This window comes from Lepidochelys kempii, chromosome 1, assembly GCF_965140265.1.
Source record: "Lepidochelys kempii isolate rLepKem1 chromosome 1, rLepKem1.hap2, whole genome shotgun sequence".
In the NCBI taxonomy this organism is placed as follows: domain Eukaryota; kingdom Metazoa; phylum Chordata; order Testudines; family Cheloniidae; genus Lepidochelys; species Lepidochelys kempii.
Genome location: NC_133256.1, coordinates 247,972,838 through 247,983,517, shown reverse-complemented (window position 1 = coordinate 247,983,517; position 10,680 = coordinate 247,972,838). Strand labels below are relative to the sequence as shown.

At 39.9% G+C, this 10,680-nt stretch overlaps 1 non-coding gene across 1 annotated transcript; it reads left to right on the top strand.

The window, feature by feature from the left end:
- The first annotated feature begins 2,669 nt into the window (after positions 1–2,669).
- LOC140905668 (U2 spliceosomal RNA) lies at positions 2,670–2,854 on the top strand. The gene has a single exon (XR_012156911.1). It is a non-coding gene; the product is annotated as a U2 spliceosomal RNA (small nuclear RNA).
- The last annotated feature ends 7,826 nt before the right edge of the window (positions 2,855–10,680 follow it).

Here is a 10,680-nt window from a genome sequence, read left to right as displayed (position 1 = left end):
GGCCATTATAGGCCAGTAAGCCTAACTCCAGTACCAGGCAAATTGGTTGAAACTACAGTAAAGAACAAAATTATCAGACACCTAGATACACATGATATGCTGGAGAAGAATCAGCACGGCTTTTGTGAAGGGAAATCGTCCCTCACTAATCTATCAGAATTCTTTGAGGGTATCAACATGCATGTTTACAAGAGGGGGGAAGGTGTTGTCCTTCAAACCCTCCTCAAAAAGCTGAAGGAAAATATTGTTGAGTGGAGCAGTTCTGAGGAGAAAAATCTTGAGGCCAAACAAACTGGAGATGTTAGAACCCCGTGAAAGCTCTGCTACAAAGGGAGCCCTACCATGGGTGCACATTTGGAGGCAGAGAGTTCTGCCGGAGGGACAGGGCAAAAGTCAGGCTCCAAGCAAAGATCTAGTCTGCTTCCAGTCACCATGGAGATGGGGAACACCCCACTGTGGAGGCTACCTGACATAGAGGGGACTGAGAGTGAAGTAAAGTGCAACTAGCCTATTCCATACCCCCCCAGTGAACCCCTCCCCACCTCAAATCCTAAACAGGTAAGGGTTTGCAAAGCTTTAGTAAAACCCCTCACAAATCTATAGACCTGATAAAGGGACCCAGAACTACACATTCATAAAATAGAAAATATAATTTTGTATACATCACAGTTTATATTCAGCACTCAGGAGACATTCATCATTTGGTGACTCACATGAGCAATTATCAACACATATGGAGGGAGCATATGGAGCCTCCAGGATTTATTTTGACAACGCTAATAAAAATAAAATAAAATACATACAAACCACTGAAAAATCTGCCAAAGGGATGGATTCTGAATCCTCTGTAATCTGTAGATTTTAGAGTCTCATTGTGTTCTGAAAAAAAAGTCTGTTTTTTGCATATTCACTGAATGTTTGTTTGCTTCCTCCCAGTTTACCAAGCAATCCAAATTGCTCTGAATCAGTGACCTGTCCTTTTCGTTATTTACCACTCCCCTAATTTTTATGTTATCATCTGCAAACTATCAATGATGATTTTATGTTTTCTTCCAAGTCATTGATAAAAATGTTAAATAGCACAGGGCCAAGAACCAATTCCTGCAGGACCTCACTGGAAACCTACCCTCTTGATGACGATTCTCCATTTACAAGTACATTTTGAGACCAGTTAGCCAGTTTTTAATCAATTTAATGTGTGCCATGTTAATTTTATATTGCTCTAGATTTTTAATCAAATGTTATGTGGTACCAAGTCAAAAGTCTTTCAGAAGTCTAAGTATGTTACATCAACACATTACCTTTATTAGCCAAAACTTGTAACCTCATCTAAAAAAGATATCAAGTTAGTTTGACAGGATCTATTTTCCATAAACTCATGTTGATTTGTATTAATTACTTTATCCTCCTCTAATTCTTTATTAATGGAGTGGCTAATATGGGACTTAATTATCTTGCATGGGATCAAAGTCAGGCTGATCAGCCTACGATTACCTGGGTCATCCCATTTACCCATTTTAAAAATTGGCACATTGGCTTTGTTCCAGTCTTCTGGAACTTCCCCAGTACTCCAAGACTTATTGAAAATCAACATTAAGGGTCCAGTGAGCTCATCACCCAGCTTTTTTCAAACTCTTGGATGCTAATTTAAAACTGTCTAATTGTGTAGTTTCTGGTTAACATCCTCCAGAGACACTATTCAAATGGAAAAAGTGTTATCACCATATTATGAGACTATATCTGCTGTTTTCCCCTCAAATACAGAACAGAAATATTTATTGAACACTTTTGCCTTTTCTACATTATTATTGCTAATTCTGCCATTTCCATCTAGCAATGGACCAATACCATTATTAGGATTCTTTCTATTCCTAATATATTTTTAAAACTCCTTATTGTCCTTAACACTGCTGGCTGTAAATTTCTCCTTGTGTCCCTTTGCTTCCCTTATCAATTTTCTACAATTCCTAATTTATTATATTTACCCATTACTATCAACTCTCCTTTGCTTCCATTTGTTACATATAGTTTTTTTTATAGCTTCCTTTACTTCCCCTCTAAATCAGGTCGGATTTTTAATCTGCACATCCTTTTTCCTCAATTGCGTTTTTTTGGAAATCTAGTAGGGTGTTCTTAAAATTATTTCTAATTATCATTCATAATTTTTCTGATTAAATACTTCCTCCCAGCTGATTTGGCTAATAATTGTTTGCAGCTTTGTGATGTTGAGAACAAAATTAAGCAAGGAACCAAAGGACACAGAGAAAAGAAATTCTTGAATTCCTTATACCACACTGCTAGGAGCATGGACAACAAACAAGAGGAACTGGAATCACTCAGTTATGAGCATACATTTGATCTAGTTAGTATTACTGTACCTTGTAGGATGACTCTCATAACTGGAATGTTAAAATCAATAGTTACAGTCTGTTTAGGAAGGATCGAATGGGCAAAACGGGAGGGGGAATGGCATTCTATGTCAAAAATGGCCTTACTTGTTTCCAAGTCACGGATAAGCATTCAAGACCAAGTGTAGTATCTCGGCCTTTTGGCTAAGATCAAGTGTAAGTAGTCTCTTGGCCTATCTATGGCGTATCTAAGGCCGTGATCAAGTGTCTTGATGTTTTTGGTCTTTTGGCCTTGAGATGAAAACCTTGTCTGTGTCTCTTAGACCTTGAAGTGAAAAAATTATCTAAGTTATATCTGTTCTTATCAGTTTAATATCTGATATGTCCTTTATCTGAGGACTATATATTAAATGGATTTTTGGAACAGGTAGTTGGAATAGGAGCTTGCTCCATCCACTCCACGCATCGACCTGGTATTGTAGTAAAAAAAGATCATTTTTTCCAAGTTACAGATCAATGTCCCAACGTTAAAGCATGAGATTGAGTATTAACTGGTGTTTGCTACAAACCACCAAATCACACTAAGGAACAAGATGACTGCCTCCTTATGCACCTATATATAATGCCTAGGGAAAACGCTGTGTGATCATGGGAGACTTCAATTTGCTGGAAGTCTCGGGCTGCCAGGACTAAAACATCCTTGGAAATTCTAAACATTGTAGATGACAATTTCTAACTCAAAAAGCATTGCAGCCAACAAGGGCCGGGAGGCGGGGGGATTCTTTTACTTTCCTTCTTCTTTTTAGGTTTCTTTCCCCTTCGGTTGTTTTCCATTTGTATAAAACTAGCTGCATCAGATTCCATAACGTGTTCACTCACTGTTCTACTTCTCACTGTGAAACATTTCTGTATGGAGGATGGTATATAAAGTCAGTTACATTGGAATGCATTAAAGTTTTATTAAGGAGGCACACTATCTTGAAAATTGCTCTCATATGAGTGAGAACCAGCCCAAAATCTAAGTGTCTTCCTAGTCAGCTAGAAATGCAGCCTCCATATACGCAGGAGTTACTGTGGCAATGTGATGCTTTGTATCTTATGGAACAAAAGCATAAGAAAACTACACCAATTAGAAATTGACTCTTGCCTGCATGCACACAACAGAACAGAATCTGGCTTGTAATCTATGACTTTTTTTATTTTTTTAAAGATGATTGTGGTACATTAAACCAGCCTGGTGTGCTTCTGCCTATGTAAGTTTAGTAAGGATTCAACTGTTTGCCTAGAAGAAAGGTCAAACAAATCAGTCCCATAGGAATCAGCTAAAGAAAGAGGCTGCAAATCTTGATTGGTGGTGCTTACAAGGTCAACATTCCCAAGTATAAAAGCATTGAATTCCCCCTTTCTTTTCTCCCTGCCAATGAGAGTGGGGCATGTTAGCCATAGTGCACGTTCACCATGTTCAGAAAAGATTGTAAGTACTGGCCTCCCTGAATGAAAAACAGTGTGAGGTTAAAACATAGAATTTCCATAAAGCTACAAAGGAAAACAAATATGAAAGGATACAGGAGAAGGCAGAATATTTTTTGAATGCAGCAAACAGAACTGAGGTTCTAAATAGTGGGGGTGTCATAGAAAACTCACCTGGAAATAGCCCTAACAAGTTTTTTGGGCTTTTCTAATGAACCCCTGAGGGAAGACTAAGAACATAACATAAATGGGTACATTTGGGAGGACTGAATGAATATCAGTGTGACATCTGAAGTGCTCTGCCTCCAAAAACAGCCAGCTGCAGAGGGAGCTGCCTGGCTCAGAGTGTTGTAAGATCACTTCTTTCCCATATTCAATCCATTGGCCGGTGTCATCCAACCAACATCAGATATACACTATTGTCGTGGTAGAATACACATGCTGGGTGACAGATATCAAAGTGGTGCAGAAGAACAGGTAATAACCCTAAACACCAGTATTAAGAACAAAAAATTCAGAGTTAATACTCAGAACTGTAGAGCTAGAACTATATCTGCTTTAAACTTAGGGAGACTGGTCAGTTGCCTGGGGACTAATTTCTAAGATTGTAGAGAAACCACTATATGGTGGGTGAGGGCATGTTGCTGAAGGATCAGGATCATGTGTGCCACTGGGAGGCAGTACCAGGTCAGATTTTCCACACTGAGTGAAATCCAACTTCCCTTTTCTTCCTGTGCAAGAAACCAAATCCCCACTGTAAAATATCACACTAATGCATGACCAACATGAGTATCCAGCAGCCAAACACGCTCATGCTATTAAGCAAATTTGTTCCTGTCTTGCCTATTCCAACTTATGACTCCAGGCAACTAATATTCTTTCCCTCTTTCTTACTACTTTAGTACATTGCAATCTCTTGTTTAGCACTCTCAAGAGAGATACGTTCTAGTTATACTATACATTTATAATTGGCGTCGTATTTAGAGGGTATTATTTTATAATCTACTACTGGGTCTAAAAAAATTCCAAGACTGGTCTCTAGTATCCAATGAATAACAAGGAGAGAAACCTTTCAATGTAATAGACCTTAAAATATTCTAATATAAATTACAGGATAAAAATTGGAGTGCAAAAATAATCCAGTCTGATTAATTCTGTTAACAAAAAGACTTATAGAATGATTTAAAAAAATTTTAGTTTCATGAGTTGATAAAATTTACTATTTCAATTCTTTTTTCCTTATTGTTTCTACTGTATCTATGTCTGCATGTTCCACTCCTCAGAAGAGTTAATATAGGCAGACCATAAAATATAAATTTTATTAACATCCGTGGCACTCAGATGAATTCCTGTGACCAAGTGTTAATTAGCCTTGACATTTAATTTCTGGCTCTCAGGCTAACCCCCACATCTTCTCCCACATTTCCTATGAGCTTCCATTCTTTTAGCAGAGCAAGCAGCTGTTATTTCCCAGGAGAGCTACTAACCCCCTGGAGTCATTACAGTTACACACTCCATGCATTTCCTATACAAAAATAAAATATTGATGAATAATTACTACATTTAAATTTACAGGATGCTTTCACTGTAGTTGGAAGTGATTTTACCTATTTGACAGTCTCATCTCCCTCTTCTGGATTTTTAGATTCACCATCTTCAGATACCTCCTCTTCAGGCCAATAAAAAGCCATTTTCGGTCATTAGAGTATCAGCTTCAATTTCAGTGTCATTTAAGTTTTGTCAAAGTATCTAGTCAATGTGCTGCTTCATTATCTCCCCTGGAACCACTAAGCATGTGGGTCACTGAGCCTGATGATAGCCTGAGAATACATTTCTCATGTCCCTTTTTCACAGAGGGTAACTGACACTAAATTCAAAGGGTTAATTTATAAAAGGCTCAGTAGTGGTCCAAGCAGTGCCCTCCCTTCATGATCTGATCACCCAATGAGAGTCTGTTCTGATGAGACCTTCCACAGAGGTGGCGCTTCTATGGAAGCTAACAAAAGGGAACTCTCTCTTTTTGCCTTGTGCAGAATCCCTTAAATCCAATACCATCATATGCTTCATAAATGAAAGTGTTATTTTTCTAATGCTTCCAGACTAAGTACTCAGACTGATGCCATTTAAGAAATAAAAGAATATAGACATTCCCTGGAGAGGAAAAAAGGCTAAAGGATAGCCTACTTGGGAAAGCGAGGCTGGATTATACTTTGAGAAGAGAGTTTGAGGACATACGAGAAAAATCGAGAGTAGATCACTTAGTACAGAGCAAGGAGATAAAGGGCTGTGTTCCCATCCATGGGTCAGCCCACCGATGTTTCCTTTGCTAAAGGCCTTGTGACACAGTGTAACATGGCAGGTATCCGGACCTAAGAGCCCTCCCAAACTGCTCTGGATTTGGTCTCATCTCTGTGAGTATTATTTGTTACCTTCCCCCAAAGACCATCACAATCCTGTGCACTGCAACAAGTCTATTTGAGCTTTTCCTAATCCTCAGCCCTTTCTCCAGGAAGAGGGTGCGCTCTCACCACCCTAAGACCTTTCTTCCTCTAGTCTCTACTAACCTTCCCCCCTGTGCACTTCCTTCCTGTGCTTTTAACTAGCATGCCTAGCTGGGAAGGGTGTGCTGGGGAGAATAATTAGCTCACCAAACCCCAGTCCACTTAAGCAATTAAGTACTTTCCTCCTCCACCAGGCCTTTCCTGGTGGAACTAATTAATGCTTAAGTGAGCAGAGTGCTGGGTCAGCTACTGGTTCTCGGCACTCTGTCACACATGGGAAAACGTAGATAAACCTGAGTTCTAATGTTTGTTACGGACCGTCTGATATATGTAGTTACACAAAAATTACAGCCTCCCAGTCCCTGATCCTGCAGGTGCTTCTATACATGCTTAGCTTTATGACAATGAATAGCCCCATTGAGATCATTACTCTAGATTGTAAAGTTAACTATGTGCATGTGTGCTTGTAGGGTCAGGGCCCCATGATCCATTCTTGTAATTTATGCACCCATGTACCTTATCTGAGTAGCTCCACTGAATGCAATAGGGCTGAGCAATTATACACATGTGTAACTTTACTTGCAGGGTTGGCCTCTAAGGTCCCAGTCGTACAACTGTATTCACACAAGCAGACTCCTGTACCCACATAGATCCATTTTCAAGACCAGGAACTAGTGAAGCTGACAAACCCTCGATGAAGAGTTGTCTCAGATCAGATCAGATTTAATGTGTGGGTGTACTGGGTTTGGAGCAGGGATGTTTGCAGGTTTATTTTTGGACACTGATATTTTGGTTATTACATAAGGTGAGGGTCAGGGACTTTAAAAAAAATTAATCATACATTTTATCAATTAAAAAAATTCAGTTTTCCTAAGTTCTCCTTTCCCTCCTGGTTACAAGGAAAGTGCCAACTCTGTTCATAGCTGCCAAGGGGGGTAGCTCCATGTGTTATCTTTTGTGCACATTAGTTAATAGGCTATTTGCATCTGAACATAAAATTCAGCTTATGGTCAATAGATGCTGCTCCTAACAGCAGCAGAACATGGAACTTCACAAAATTTGGTTGCTAAGAGTCTGGTTACATGGACAACTTTAATTCTGGAATTTCCTAAATTTGAAGTAATTAAATAATATTGCATCTAATTTAATTTATCATTGGACTTCCCTATTAATAATGCAGAGTTGTTGTTTTTTAACTATAGCAATTTAAAATATTTTTTTTTTAAAAACCAAGTATCAGAAGTACATAGCTTAGGGAAGCATCCTGTATTGTCAGGCAGATAGGTCTTTTTCCATCTCTAGCCTCAGAGGGAGACCAAAAGGAGGGATTCTGTTATGAAAAGATTAAAAATAAAGCTCAGAAAGGGAACAGTCCTTTAGCCATCACAAAGGCGTTACTGTACTATTATGAATCCCAATGCTGGAAAAAGGTGGACATGTGATTCAGACATTAATAAGATAAGGATATTAAAGAGGTATAGTTGCATCAAGCCAGTGTCAGTGTTAATTTATGGGTTTTCACACCCTTCCTCACCATTTATGTCTTATACCTCCCACATGAGACTTTTTCACAATTGAAAAAGGTGCTCCTTTGCTCCAGTTTTACACATTTCTGTGATAGTAAATACTATATTGCTGATGCTAGTATGACAATGATTTATACATTTGTTAAAACTTCCTAAGTTACAGTACTTAAGAATACTGTAAAGGACATTTCCTATACAGTGGATTCTGCCTAATAGCAATGTGTCTGTTGACAACTTTTTGGTTCACAGCACTTGGCTGGGAACCAATCCTGTCCCATTGACTTTAATGTTCATGGGGTTTGGCTATTGGCAATGGCATGCCACCTATTAACAAAATGGTTTGCAAGAACGTCTCCAGCAGCACACAGCTTTGCAAGGCTGCAGCCAGGGAAGGAAGTGCTGGGATGTGCCTTCCCAACTGCAGCCCCACAAATCTGCCTGTGCACAGGGACCACATAGGAAGTAAGGGGCTATGGGAAGGGCAGTAGCAGGGTAAGAGCCCGATGCCAGAACAGCAGGGTACCTCTCCCTGCTCTCTCCAGTCTGTGCCTTGATGGGGGGGTTGCACCCAGAGAAGGCAGTGCTGGGATGTGCTGAGCTCCAGCCCCCAGAGTGGGCAGGGAGAGGTACGGTGCAGCCCCACAGGCCCCCTGCTCCCCAGTAGAAAGCCCCAGCATCTGGGCTGCAGCCCCCTTCCTGCTGCTGCCCTGCCCAAGGCAGGTTTGTGGAGCCTCAGCCATGGAAGGCATGTCCCAGCACTTCCTTCCTTGGCTGCAGCCCCATAAACCTGCCTTGTGCTTGTTAGCACCTGGTTAATGGCAGCTTTTTGCTGGCAACCAAAGGTCTGCTAATAAGCAGAATCCACTGTATTCAGGCATTATCCCGAATTAACCTTTCAGTAAGAGAATAATGAAACAGTATCAAATAGGAGTCCCAGGAGATCTTAGTCTAGATATTCCTGTAAAGGAAAATTTATACTTGATCATTTGAGAGTTATTCATGCAAATTGTAGTGTTAGGTTAGTTACCCTTTGACAAATAACCCTTTGCTAGAAGTCTGAACTTCTATACAAGAGAGGATTGTGCAGTCTGTGGACACATTTCTCTATACGATACCTTCTCTAGAGATTAAGAATGAAGAAAGGAAATGTCGATTCTGCTTCTGTCTGTTCTTCAGACATGATCACCCCAAGTATGACAATTCCAACCCTGATGCATTGTCTATTGCAATAGTCCCTCAGTTCAAGGAGATACTGACCAACTTTTAATGAGTGTTTCTGGCTATTATTGTGTAATATAGAGCCACTCCAGTATTCTGATCCTTGTTCCAGAGTAGAGAATATGCCTTAAACATTTGTCCAGGGGATGCTGTAAGTTCTATACTTTGTGTTTTTTCTTATGGGTAAGTCCAGGCCTAGCCACTGAAGCAAGGAGAGCAGGAAATAGCTGATGAAGGATTTAATCTGAAAGCAGAGATACTGCACTGTAGCATGCAGCGCTACACGTACGCCAGTAGATGCCAGCTGGAGTTGGGTGCTAATAGGTGCTGGTCTTGTGGGAGCAGGGAGCAGCGATACTTTTCCAAAATGCATGATGTGAAAATGGGGCCTGACTAAACTGAGGCTCCTACACCTCTTCCAGCACTCATATGCATTATGGGAAACAGGCTCCCTTCTTCTCCAGACCCTAGCTCCTGTCCCTTTAGTACAGGAGTAACTCTTTGAGTTCTGTATTTTTAATATATGGAGAATTAATATATCAAAGTGCCAATAATCTATGATGGGACTGGCTACTTCTGTTTCATTGCATTTCAAACTGTTTTGTAACACACACACACAGACACACACAGACAGTAGTTCTAATAAATATATTTTAAAATAGGAAATATGTAAAATCATTTGACTGTCTCAGTGTAGGAAAGGGGTATTGCTGTCCATTACAAGATCACACAGCTGTACCCTTCTGCATATTCTATTATATATGCTGGGTAAATCTGGAGCTTCTCAAAGATGACAAAAATGGAGGGATTCACTGGGCTGTCCACACAGCTGCCATAAAAGCTGTTTGGATTGTTAGGTCTGGGTGGAGGGCGAAGGTAGTTATTGCTTCCTTGAACAAAGTCTCCAACTAGCACGCGAGCTACGATCATGGTCTTGGAACTAGAGCCAGTCTGACAATATTGATGGGAATAACTAGCATCTCTGGCAAAGTAGCTTCCTAAGAACAAAAAAAAGCCAAGATAAGAATGATTTCTGTAGACTTTATTTTATGCTTGTATCTATTACTGCCGTAACAGTTGATGCTCTAGCTTATAGTATTTCAGCAAGTGCCCTTAACACTGTATGTACCTCCAGGTAACTCTAGAGGTCTCCTAAATCATATACTCATACATTATGTTTATGATGAATGAGGTCAATATCTAATCATGCTTTTTAAGACACCCTCTATCAGCCAAAGCTCTGCACCATAGTCAGTAAGTTAGTTAACTAACTAGTGCAACTATTTTGGCTTTTTAATGTGTTTTACTTCATGGACTGCATCCTGTGCCTGCTTAAGTCAGCAGTGGAGCTTGTATAGTTAAAGTAGTTCAACTTCTATGTGTAGACTAGTATAGTTAAACCAGCACCAACCCGTAGCGTGGTTGCACTTAGAGGTACAACAGTACCTTATTCCAATATAGCTTATTTCTGTACTAGAAGAGGAACAAACTGTACCAGTATAAGATACTGGTAAACTGTGTCAATCAGGGATGTGACCTTTTTATCCAAATACCAGTAGAACTCCTAGTATGGACACATGTACATAGGTATAATAATATTTTATATAACTGTGTCCA